The sequence below is a fragment of the Petaurus breviceps genome, unplaced genomic scaffold (assembly GCF_028583685.1).
Source record: "Petaurus breviceps papuanus isolate PSGF00001 unplaced genomic scaffold, PetGlider_PUasm1.0 225, whole genome shotgun sequence".
Classification (NCBI taxonomy): Eukaryota; Metazoa; Chordata; class Mammalia; order Diprotodontia; family Petauridae; genus Petaurus; species Petaurus breviceps.
Window position 1 is genome coordinate 11367690 of NW_027185889.1, and position 11925 is coordinate 11379614.

Sequence of the window (11925 nt, forward strand, 5' to 3'; positions counted from 1 at the left end):
CTTCCTTCCTTCCTTCCTTCCTTCCTTCCTTCCTTCCTTCCTCTCTCTTTCTTTCTTCTTCTTCCTCTTCTTCATCTTCTTCCTCATCTTCTTCCTCTTCTACTTCTCCATTTCCTTTCCCTTCTCTCTTTTCCTACTTCTTCCTCTTCTCCTCTCTCTCCTTCATGTTCTTTTTGTTAACTATTCTAAAGGAATTCATATAAAAATCACACATTGTTTATGTATTTTTTCTTATAATCTCATTCTAAATGGATATAAAAATGGTTTTTTACCAGACAGAAGTAGTTTTAATGCATTTGCCTTTCTGATGTTGTTGTTAGCAGTTTTTTTTTATTTTCAAGAGATTGCAGTTTTCCTGCTGCAATTTGAACATTCTTCTTTGAAGAGAAAAAAATACTGAAATACTGATAAGCAGGGCTCATATAGGTGTGAGGAATGATTTGTGGCACATTGCTTACCTCTAATAAGAGGTACCAAAACTTATATTAACTTTAGAAAAATAAAATTACACTTTCCAAAATTCCTATACAAGCAAAGGTTAAATGTTAAGACTAGTTAATTGACATTTAATAATGCATTGCTATTAGAACATTAAATAAAACACTGTAACTTGCCACATTTATTTATTTTTTCTTGAAACACAATTTATCTTCAAATTTTTTTTTGAATGGGATAGTGATGAAACTTCACATTCTTTTAACTGTGAGGATTGTGGAAGTTTTGCAACATTTGATCTTATCACTTCAATAACCTGGAATATATTTTATCACTATCAACAGTTAAGGTTTGTGTCTAAAAATCCAGCAAAAAATACATTTCCAGTCTTCTCTTGACTCTTGTTTTTGCATTCAAAGTTCCTACTCAACTCTGGTCTTTTCATTGGAAATGTTTAAAAGTTTTCTACTCCATTAAGATTTATGACTTCTTTGGTTTGTTTCATCTTTCCCCTGTAGGATTATATTTAGCATTTCAGGCTACTTTATTTTTGCTTGTAATACCAAATCCATTAATTTTTGGATCATCTAAGTCCAAACTCTCTTTTCAATTTTGTAAAACCTGCCAGCTCTTGTGCAATCCTAATTGCGGTTCCTTGGCATTCCTGGGACTTTTCCTTTTCTTTTTTTTTTTTTTTAATAAAATTGTAGGTAGATTCTTTCTACTTTTACTTTTGCCTTTTTTTTTTTTAAGCAATTGGGGTTAAGTAACTTGCTCAAGGTTACACGACCAGTTATTTCTGGGTGTGGTGCTAAGTATCTGAGCCCGGATTTGATCCCCAGGTCATCCGGATACTGGAGCCGGTGCTCTTACACGCTGTGCTACCTGGCCGCCCCTTTTGGCCTTCTTTTTCTAATAGATCTGGACATTTGGGGAGTTGTTTTCATGATTTTAGGCAGTCCAATAATTCTTTTGTTAAATAAGTTGTTATTGATGTTTTCTGTCTTTTATGTCATCATAATTTCCCCCAGTATCTCTTCTATCCCCTCTCACAGAAGGGGCAAAAAAAGAGAAGAAAATTATCAGAATAACTTTTCTATAGTTGAAAAAGTATGAAAATATGTGCAATGTTTAATATTTGTGGAACTCACACCTCCTGAAAAGAGTGGGTTGGGAGTGTCTCCTTATATATCTTCTTTTGAGTCACAACTTATCTTTAATATTTTGTAATACCAGTAATTTTCAAATTATCCCTCCTTTATATGCTTTTAGGGCAGTTGATTTTTACCTCAAATATCTTTATATTTTATTCAATTTTGTGACTTTCTTTTTCTTTTTTTTTCCTTTCTGTCTCATAAAGTCATTGATTTCTTTGGTATATTCTACTAAATCTACAGATTCCATGAGAGCCTGTCACTGGGTAAGGATAGATAACCACCAGATTTTCTAGGATATTTATTCTATGTATTTCCTCCAGAATGTTTATTTCATTTTTAAAAATCTTTTTAAAAAATCATTTCTTCTAGGTATTTCTGTGATCCTTATAGAAAATCATTTTTTTTCTCCTTTGAGTTTTTCCTGGAAGTTGTCATGATGTCACCATCTCCTTCTAGCCCAAGTTTGGGGACATTTCTGGATCTAATATACATATAGTAGCTTGGTCTAGTTTTGTGTCATAGCTAGATCCCACCAGCACAGCACTTTTGAGTGGGATGGTGGTCTCTGCTTCATCTCATGCTAAGTCGTTTGAATTCCTGCACTGATCTCTACCTCCTGATGTTTGTCTTCAAATCCTGAATCTAAAACAGTCAGACCACTAGACCTCCAGGGCTCTTTATGGCATTTCAAAATTCAGTGCTAGGGATCTTAGGGATCTCTCAATCTAAGCTTTGCCATAAACATAGGCACACCACACTGGTTGTTGGTGACCTGGTTATTCTTCTAGTGGCTCAGCTGTAGGTTTTCAACTACTTTGGCATTTTTGGGGGATCCCTTCTATTCTGACTCCCCAAATTCTATATGTGTCTCTGACACATCCCTAGTCACACTAGGAGATACCTTTAGGGTTGTTTGCCAGTACCTGTTGGGACTAAGCTACTGGATAACTATTTTTTCTTCTTTGAAATTTCTCATTGAATTCCTTAATCATTATTTGCCCTAGTGAGATTTTTAATTTTTTATAAACCAATGTATGAGGTCTGATCTGCCTGCTTCTATTCAAATTGCCATCTTGGTCAGAAGTATTTCTACAAGGTTCTTAATAACTTTTAATGCCTCAAATCAGAAACTGCTGTTAGTTACTCAGAAATGAGTAACTACATGAAAGAAAAACCAAAAAATGCTTCTATCTGTCAGGTATGAACTCAACAATCCTCATATAATCTTCCTATGGTTCCCAAACAGTTATTTGATTTACAATTTTGCTAATTGACAACTTTAAAATTCTAATACAGTTACATATAAATTAGTTAACTGAGTATAATGATCTGTCAACACTATCACTTCAGCCTGTTCTGTCTTCAAATAGATTCTCTCCTTACAATCATCTGAGAAGCACTTCTCTAGAGCCTGTGTCTCACCTTCACATTTTCCTGGGAGATTATGGATTCTATCAGTTTTCAATGCATAAATGTTCATTTTCTGCTATTTTCAGTGTCCAAGTTATTTATATGTGAAAAGTCAAATATCATATAAAAGAAGTGGAAAACAAAATGGGTGACCACTGATTGGACAGTGGAAGAAGTTGTGGTATATGAAGATAAAGGAATATTATTGTGCAAAATAATAACTGCGAAGTTTTAGAGAATCATGGGAAGATTTATATAAACTGATGCAGAGGTAGGAATCAAAGCCAAGAAAAAATATACATAAAAAATACTACCATGAGAATTGAAACCATGACCAAAAAAATGATAAAACTAAAGGCTGTGTAATTATAACTACTGGTCCCAAGACTAGTCCCAAAGAAGAGATCATAAAATGAACCTCTCTTCCATCTTTGTAGAGGTGGAGCATTACATATACTGTCAGATTCAGTTAATATTGAAGAAGTGTTTTGTTTCCCTCTTTAATATAGAGATTTCCTAGGTAGAAGATGATGAATGACACATTCAGAAGCAATTAGGTGATAAACAAATTTAAGTATCATTAAAATATGAAAAATCTTTTGCTTAATGAGTCATTTGAAGATGAGATAAGCCTAAATAGTGTGTGTGTGTGTGTGTGTGTGTGTGTGTGTGATATCCAGCCCTCTCATTTTTTGTTACACAGAAGCAAATATGCCAAGCGAGGCTAATTTGCACAAAATCATACAGATAGTAGGAATTAGAGCCAGGATTTGAACTTATGTGGTGTGATTCCAAAGTCATCATTCTTTCCCCTACCCCATGATGCTGAGGCCCAGAGAGTTTATGTGACTTACAAAGAGCAGATTCAACTATGTATTCACTAAACCCAAGATTCAATTCACTTAAGTTATTTTAGTATTTTGATTCAGTTGACCATGAATTCAATTTAAAAGCTAGGTGCTTAATGACTGGTGATTGATTAGATTAGATTGGTTGATAGATTGATTAAATTTGATTAATTTTTAGATTGATAATCTACATACATATATGGAGATAGATAGTGAGATAGAAAAATGGTATAGTAGAAAGATTGCTAGATTTAGAGCCAAATGACCTGGGTTCAAAGCTTTATTCGGCCATTCATTGCCATTGTGACTTTGGAAAAAAATTGCATAAACTTTCTGAAGTCTCATTTTTCTCACCTACTGAATGAGGTTGATGGGCTAGATGGATTTTAATGGAGGGAGGGAGGGAAGGACAAAGTGAGAGAGAGAGGTTATGATGATGATGATGACGACGACAATAGATAAATAGATCTATAAATTATATTGACCTATTTTATATTCACTTAAAAGGAAACTGCACGGGGCAGCTAGGTGGCACATTGAGTGGAGCTCCAGCCCTGGAGTCTGGAGGACCTGAGTTCAAATCTGGCCTCAGACACTTAACACAAAAACTAGCCGTGTGACCTTGGGCAAGTCACTTAGCCCCAATTGCCCTCCAAAAAGAAAAAAAAAGGAATCTGCAAAATTATCAGAGTAGAAAAGTGGTGGTGTGCAAAAAAGTGGCGGATTTCAAGTTAGAGAATCTGGATTTTCATCCTGTATCTGTTACTTATGACCTTGAGAAGGGTTCTTGGTGGCCCATTTTCCTCATCTGGAGGATGGACTGACTCTGTAACATCCTTATTACAGTCCTTCCACTTGCTTCTTTTCTCAATTTCCAATTTCTGAGGGAAGTATATGTCAACAATAAAAACATATTGTTTTTAGTGAGGTTTTCCCCCTCTTTTTTGTCTTTTTAAATAAATTAATCTATTGAATGGTTAGGTAATCGAGTGACATATTTGGCCATTTTTTACTGCACAGATGATTAATTTAGTAAAAACTGACAATGAATATGGGTCCACTTATGCAGCCAAGCACATTCTTTGCTAATCTGGAAAATGGACTATATCATTTCTGTACTCAGTATACTGTCTTAGGTATTGTGAAATGGCAGAGCTGCAATATAGAAATTTTTTTCCCCAAATATAATTGATGTTTAGATGACTGGCTTGATGAAGTTATTTACTGATTTAATCAGTCAAATTTTAAAAATAAATTTAATTTTAAAATTTGAAAGTTTAAGCTTTGAATATACCATTTTTCCCCAGATGCTCTAAGAGCCAATGACAGATATTAGAAAAACAGCTGTTTGTCTCAACTGGTTCTTATTTTATATTCCAAAGATTTGCCTAAAGACTGCAAATCCTTACTTTGAGCTAAAGAGTTATTTTGAATAAATTATACAGTGACTTTCTTCCTATGCTAAACTTGTTGATTTCCTAATATCATTTGGCCATCTGGGAATCTTTACCTTAGAGCCAATGGAAAAGGCACAAGTTTATCTTAATTTCTTATACTTTGATTCTTCATTTATCCTATTATATTTCTAATGCAATATACAAATAATAAATGTCCATCGCTGTCCTTTTTCAAACTACAAAATTAGATGTTTATTTAATCTATCATTAATCAATTCCATGTTAATATACATCCTCTCAAAGTCCATTTTTTCTCTTTAGTTAAAATACTGCCTTTAAAAATCTACTCTACTGTTTGGCAGCTCTCTCTAGGACAAAATTATAGGGAATGGTTTTTAGTTTGCTACACATTAGAACTCAGAGCTTAGGTTTACCACAAGTTTGCTCAGTTTGCATATTTTAATTCTCCATAACTTTGGAAGGAAATTTAAACTAAGAACTTGCAGTTTTAATAAGCTACATTAATAGCCCAGATAAATATCATGTAACAATATTTATTCATTTTAAATAACATATAATGTTATGTATTCTATGATAAATATTATATATATATGATATTTTATATTTATTTCACTAATATCTATAGGTGTTACCTTCCCCCAAAACAATGGAAGGAACAAGAGATTTGAAGTAGAGGACCTTAGTTCAATGTTGGCTCCCATTTACTACCTCTGTTACCTTGGACAAGTCATTGAATCTCTCCAGGTCTCTTTAAATTTGCTCATAAGTAAAATAGGGATGTTGGAATATCCTTGGATATTCCTTCCAGTCCCTTCCAGCTGTGATCTTATGATCTTAGTTCTCTGGAACCAGGAAAGGAGATGTATGTGTATGTTCTAATGTATTCTTGTGCCCATTTCCCCATAATTTAACACTAAAAAATATCTCATTTGTTTCATAATCTATATCAGTTTGCTAAGCATCTTTGTTTTTGAAGAACCTTCCATGGATCGATTATTTACTTATTCCAATGCCTCAAATGGTCCCTTCCAAAGAGTTTACACCTGTGCCTTGCATAAAGACTTGCTGAATTTAAAGCATCCTGAATTCAGGGTACAGTGTGGGGGTTGGGATAGAGATCTTAGAATTACTAGAAATGTCATCAAATTTCTTGCTAAAATTCCTTTCCCTTACTAGTGGCATTTAGATGCCTATAAGGAACAGAGTCTTGGAACAATGACTCATTATGCACTTGGGTATTCCCAATCATTACTCAACCTGCGAGGAGTCCCATATGCTATGTGGGTCTTAAAGTGGTACAAGTAAGGGAAAAAATACACTAAGAAGAAATCCTGTCCTATGTATTTATTTTTCATTCGGGAGACTTACCATTAGTGTGAATGAACAAAGGCATGCAACCTCATTTGTTCTTAACATATAAAAAGAGGAGCTGTGTCTATTTAAACATCCTGAACCTAGTCTAAGTAAGAAGAATTTCGAGATGATTTATCTAGAATCTTGTGCCTCTTCTTTGGCCTGCCAATTAAATAGTCAATGAACGTGCAAATTGAATATACTAGTAAGATTCTTCTTTTCCACTGATTTCAGAGACCAAATTTATGTCATCAGAATAATTCCTGTTTTTTCAAGTTACTACAGAAATACTGTTCTATCTGCTTCAGCAATAAGAAGGTCTCTGTCATGACATTTATGCCTATGGTATCGATATCAAAGTGGGCTTGGCCAGAGAACTTTATACTCAGAAGGAGATAAGTGAAACAATAAACACACAGAGAGAAGGGGGGGGGGTTGGGGAAGGGGAATAAAAACCTTCAGCCCCAGATCAATTCACAGGATGAGAAATAAAGCAAAGCAATTAAAATCAAGGAAATCAAAACACTTCTCCATAAGTAGGTTAACTATAGAAGTCTCTTGGCTATGGTTTAGCTTAAAATAGTCAAGGGAAGAAAAAAGCCACAGGCATCCACAGTCCTGGGATCCCACTTTACTGGGGGCCATCATGTTACCACCCCTAAAAAATGATGGGGAAAAATAAACCACACATTTTGATTTCATAGTGAATTCGTTTTATAAAATAGCCACGTCCCCATTTAAGATGTCAAACGTCACTGCGTATTTTGTCCACAGAATCCCACTTCCAGGCATGCAAACTGTTTATATTAAAGTCCAGAGGCATGGTGTTCTGCGAACTTTTCCATCTTTCCCCAAAGAATCAGTCTCCTTCATTGATCTGCCCTTTGAATGCCAGTTTCAGATCTACACATTAAATCTTTACAACTACACCCCCTTCCTTCCCCTCCATGGTAACTTTATTCTGAGGCTTAAGAGCTAAAAGTAGACTAGGAATCAGGAAAAGGAGAAATCAACAAATAAATAGGAACAACAGCCAAAAGAACCCTGAATTCATAATCCTGCTAGACTTGGCATTAACTCAGAAACATTTCCCTGTGAACATAAGTGAAAGAGTCAAAACATTTCATTACCAATAGCCATGCAGAAAAACAGATATTCATTGTGAGAAAAAAAGTCATCTGTGTTTAGAAACATCCATTCGAGAAACAAACCTTAGGGAAAAAAAACATACAAATACCAAAACAAAGTATTCAAGCTCTTAAAAATGTCTTCCCCAACTTCTGCTCTCAAGCAAGTAAGAAAATGTAGCTTTAAACCTGACTCCAAGTTTCCTAGTTCCTCTATCCCCATCCCTCCCCCAGCTCATCCCTTTTGCTCCCGACTGACCGAAGGTTTATTAGTGTGCAGCAGCGTGCGGGACAATTACTGAAAACCATACCTTTTCATCCAGGGCTTTGCCACAGGAGCCCTCAAAAGCTGAGATGTAATTACACTAAATATTCAACCCAGGCAGGGGAAAAAAAAAAAGTTTGCAGGTGTGGAGAGGAGGAGGAAGAGGAGGAGAAGGGGGGCAGGTTACTGCTCTGTGGCTGTCACTTGGTGGAAAGCCTTCTTGCTTCTTTCTACTCCATAGCCCAGTTAGGAGGAAGGAAAAAAAAAAAAAGGTTTCCCTCAATGAACACAATCCAGGCTGACACCCACATTAGATCATATGGTAATGATATGTCTCCTGTATTGTAGCCAGAAACTTTATCGGGCTTTTTTTTTTTTTCATTTGCTTTATTTCTTTTTTATCTGTTTAGCATCCCGAACTGTTTGTGCTGAAAAGCTGAGGGGCTTGACTTGTGATTCATCTTATTTAGTAGACTCATTTCCAAAAAAAAAAAAAAAAAGGATTTGTAACTGAAGGATTTGCTTTATTTCCTCCTCATCTTTTTCTTCTATCCTAGTTTATAAGTAACATTTATCACCCTGAAAGGAATTTTCCCCACCTTATTCACAATAACCGGAAGCCAAGCAAATAGTCCGATATTTATCTTGTACTTATCCTAAATGTGTTCTGCATCAAATATGTGAGTAACCTTCAGTTAAAAAAAAACAAAAACTCAATCTTTTCTTGCTTCACTCTGCCATTTTTTTCAAAACAGAAACTCAAGTATTACATCTTAAATGCTATAGGGGCATTTTTATGAATTTTGAATGGCTACCTAAAGAATCCTGGAAGGAAGCCAGAATTTTATATGAAAAGCCTGTCACTTATTATTTTCATTACTCAAATTATTCTGACATTTATGACCAGAAATGTTTCGTATAAACCAACACAGCCTTAAAAGTGTATTCCCCTCCTTCCTCCCTAGACCTTGCCTCCCAAATGTAAAAAACACAATAGATCTAACGTCATCGCTGTTCCACCAAAAAAAAAAAATCATCTAACTATGAACACCAGGATTCTTATGGAACATACATAAACTAGAAGCTGATCATATATTGCTCGGTGGTTAGGGAGGTGGGTTTGAAGAGAATGTAGTTATTTTTTTTTAAATGAATCCAGAACTTTGTTCAGACTTAAATATGGATATCCAGGAGCTTTCTAAACATCAGAAGAGGGAGAAAAGAATCCAAATCTCCAAGAAGATGTTTACTTAGCCCCTGAAAAGCACTGAGAACATTAATAGCTACTCCCTGGTTCCAAAAGCTTTGAGTTTTCTGTTCAAAGTTTGAAAAGTTCATGTCTCTGTGTTTTGACTTGCATCTTTCTGCCTGCCCCTGGGCTGTGACCAGGTGCAAACCTGAAGTAAATTTCTTTGAAACATGAGAGGATGCACCCCTCTTTTCCTTTATAACATTCCCCACCACCACCATGAAAGAGACAGAGATGAAGACAGAGACAAAGAGACAGAGAAAGACAGAGGGTCTGCAATCTCTTGCTAGAACATGGTAGAATTAAATTCAGGTAGGGTGAAGATGGGGGTGGAGTGGGTTTCTAATCTTTTATATTTATATTCTCTCTTGTTAAGTTTCTGTGTAAATTCCACACTGCCACCCAGAAGAAAGTTGCACAACTCTCCCTCTCCTACTCAAATTGTTTTCTATACCTTTTTTTTTTATTTGGGTTGGTGTTGTTAGGTATGTAACGGTATCTATAAGGGCCTAGAAAGGGATAGACTTTTATTGACCTGAGGCATAATTGAAGACAGTGAAACTCTGCTTCAGTTGTCTAGTCCCATCCCTGTACCCCCACATTGTCTTCTCTGGTAACGTGTTACTTCAAGCTTTCTCACTAACAAAAAGTGCTTTCAAGAAAGAAAAGAAAATTAATGATAGATCTGTCAAAGAATTTAGAGACCATCTAAACCAATACCCTCATTATAAAAAGGAAGAAACTGAGGACCATAGAGGCTAAGTGGTTTAACGAAGGCCACACAGAAGATAATGGAATTAGAATCCTAACATTATACAATTTGATTCCAACTGGGAGAGGAGGGGTGGGGTAGAACAATCAGATGGGTTTGTCACTTAGCAAGAATAAACATTTGGTATCCATTTGGTGTCCAAGAGATTTGCAAAGAATATGAGTAAGGCCCCAAGCACGTTGGGTGGACCCCCTTTAGTGAATCTATAAGAAATACGGACTGTTCTCAGGATGATCATGCATGTATCAAGGGATACCTAATTCTAAGAGAGCATGGAATCATTGGTGTGCTGGAAAGTATTTCTATGAATAAAATATATAGAGATGATAATTATAATAATAATATTGACAATTATTTAGTACCTACTATGTATCAGACACTGTGCTAAGTGCTGGGACACAAAAACATACCCAAAAAACCCAAAACAAACCCACCAACTAGTCCCTACCCTCAAGAAGCTTACAATCTAATAGAGAAGGCAACATGCAAGTAAATATAAACAAAGCAAGTTCTATATATAGGATAAATAGGAGATAATTAACAGAGTTGAAGTTACTAGAATAAAGAGGTGTTGAGGAATGCTTCCTGTAGAAGGTGGGGTTTTAGTTGAGCCTTAAAAGAAGCCACTGAGGTCAGTAGTCCAAGAGGAAGAGGAAAAGGTTTGCAAGTGTAGGGACAGCCAGAGCTAATTTTAAGATTTAAAAGTACATTATGAAGGTTATTTCATTTGAAGACTGGGGAAGACCTATTGATGCCCCTGAAATTAAAGCAGTTATTTGTTACTAGATATTTCTCATCTATATCTATGGGCAAAGCTTGTTCTGGACAGTCAAATATTTTGTAATTTAGTGTACTGCAATAAGAGGCATGTGCAGACCCCATGCCCCCTCTTCAACTGATTTTCTTAGATGGTTCCCTGGAACACCAAGAGATTAAATGGATCATGCAAACAGTATGTGTGTGTTAAAAATGAAGGTGGGACCCAGGTCTTTCTGGCTTCAGGGTCATGAAAAACTAGAGCGTCGAAATTATTTAATTACATATTTACCTATTTGTTTACTTATTTCTTCATCTATCTATCTGCATTTGTCTATCTATTTCTATTTGTCTGTCTCTAGCAATGTCTCATTTGTCTATATTCATCTATCTGCATCTCTATTCATCTCTCCATCTCTCTGTGTCTCCCCCTCTTCCTCTTCCTCTCTCCTCTCTTACCTCTCTATTTTTGAAAAGGAGAGTTAACCAGGCATGGTGGTTCTTGCCAGTAATTCTAGCTACCGAGGAAGCTGAAATTGGCATATCTCTTCAACTTGAGCATTCCAAATTGCCGTTTGCTATGCTAAGAGGGTGTCCATACCAAGATTTTTTGTCAGTGCAATGACTCCCCAAAGACAAAGAACTTTCCCTAAGAAAGCATGAACCAGCCCAGGTCAAAAATGAAGCAGTTCAAAGCTGCCATATGGATGAATAGTGGGACTGGTTTCATGAGTACCTCTAGTACTTCCATCCTAGAGAGATGGGAAAACACTGTTAAATGAGAGAGGGAAGAAGAGAGGAGAGGAGTGGAGAGGAGAGGAGAGGAGAGGGGAGGGGAGGAGAGGGAAAGGGAGGAGAGGAGAACAGAGGGGAGGAGAACAGAGGAGAGGAGTGGAGGAGAGGAAAGGAAGGGAGGGGGTGGGGAGGAGAGGGGAGGAGAGGAGAGGGGAGGGGAGGAGAGGGGAAGAGAACAGAGGAGAGGAGAACAGAGGAGAGGAGAACAGAGGAGAGGAGAACAGAGGAGAGAAGAGGAAAGGAGAGGAGAGGGGAAGGGAGGAGAGGAGAGGAGAGGACAGGAGAGGAGAGGAGAGGAGAGGAGAAAGGAAGGGAGGGGAGGGGAGGAGAGGGGAGGAGA

The 11925-nt window shown here is 36.5% G+C and overlaps 1 protein-coding gene and 1 long non-coding RNA gene across 4 annotated transcripts in view; one reads left to right on the top strand and one right to left on the bottom strand.

Moving 5' to 3' along the window:
- DCN (decorin) overlaps positions 1-8258 on the bottom strand; it is a 50599-nt gene extending 42341 nt beyond the window's left edge. The window contains exon 1 of one of the 3 annotated variants that reach the window (XM_069095143.1): positions 8060-8250. The gene's annotated coding sequence lies outside the window, so the exon portion shown is untranslated. Of the gene's footprint in view, positions 1-8059 lie in introns of all 3 variants that reach the window. The other 2 variants (XM_069095142.1, XM_069095144.1) reach the window with 2 other exon arrangements.
- Positions 8259-8485: 227 nt separating this feature from the next.
- LOC138166678 (uncharacterized) overlaps positions 8486-11925 on the top strand; it is a 13375-nt gene continuing 9935 nt past the window's right edge. The window contains exon 1 of the long non-coding RNA XR_011169690.1: positions 8486-9574. This is a non-coding gene — a long non-coding RNA (uncharacterized lncRNA). The remainder of the gene's footprint in view (positions 9575-11925) is intronic.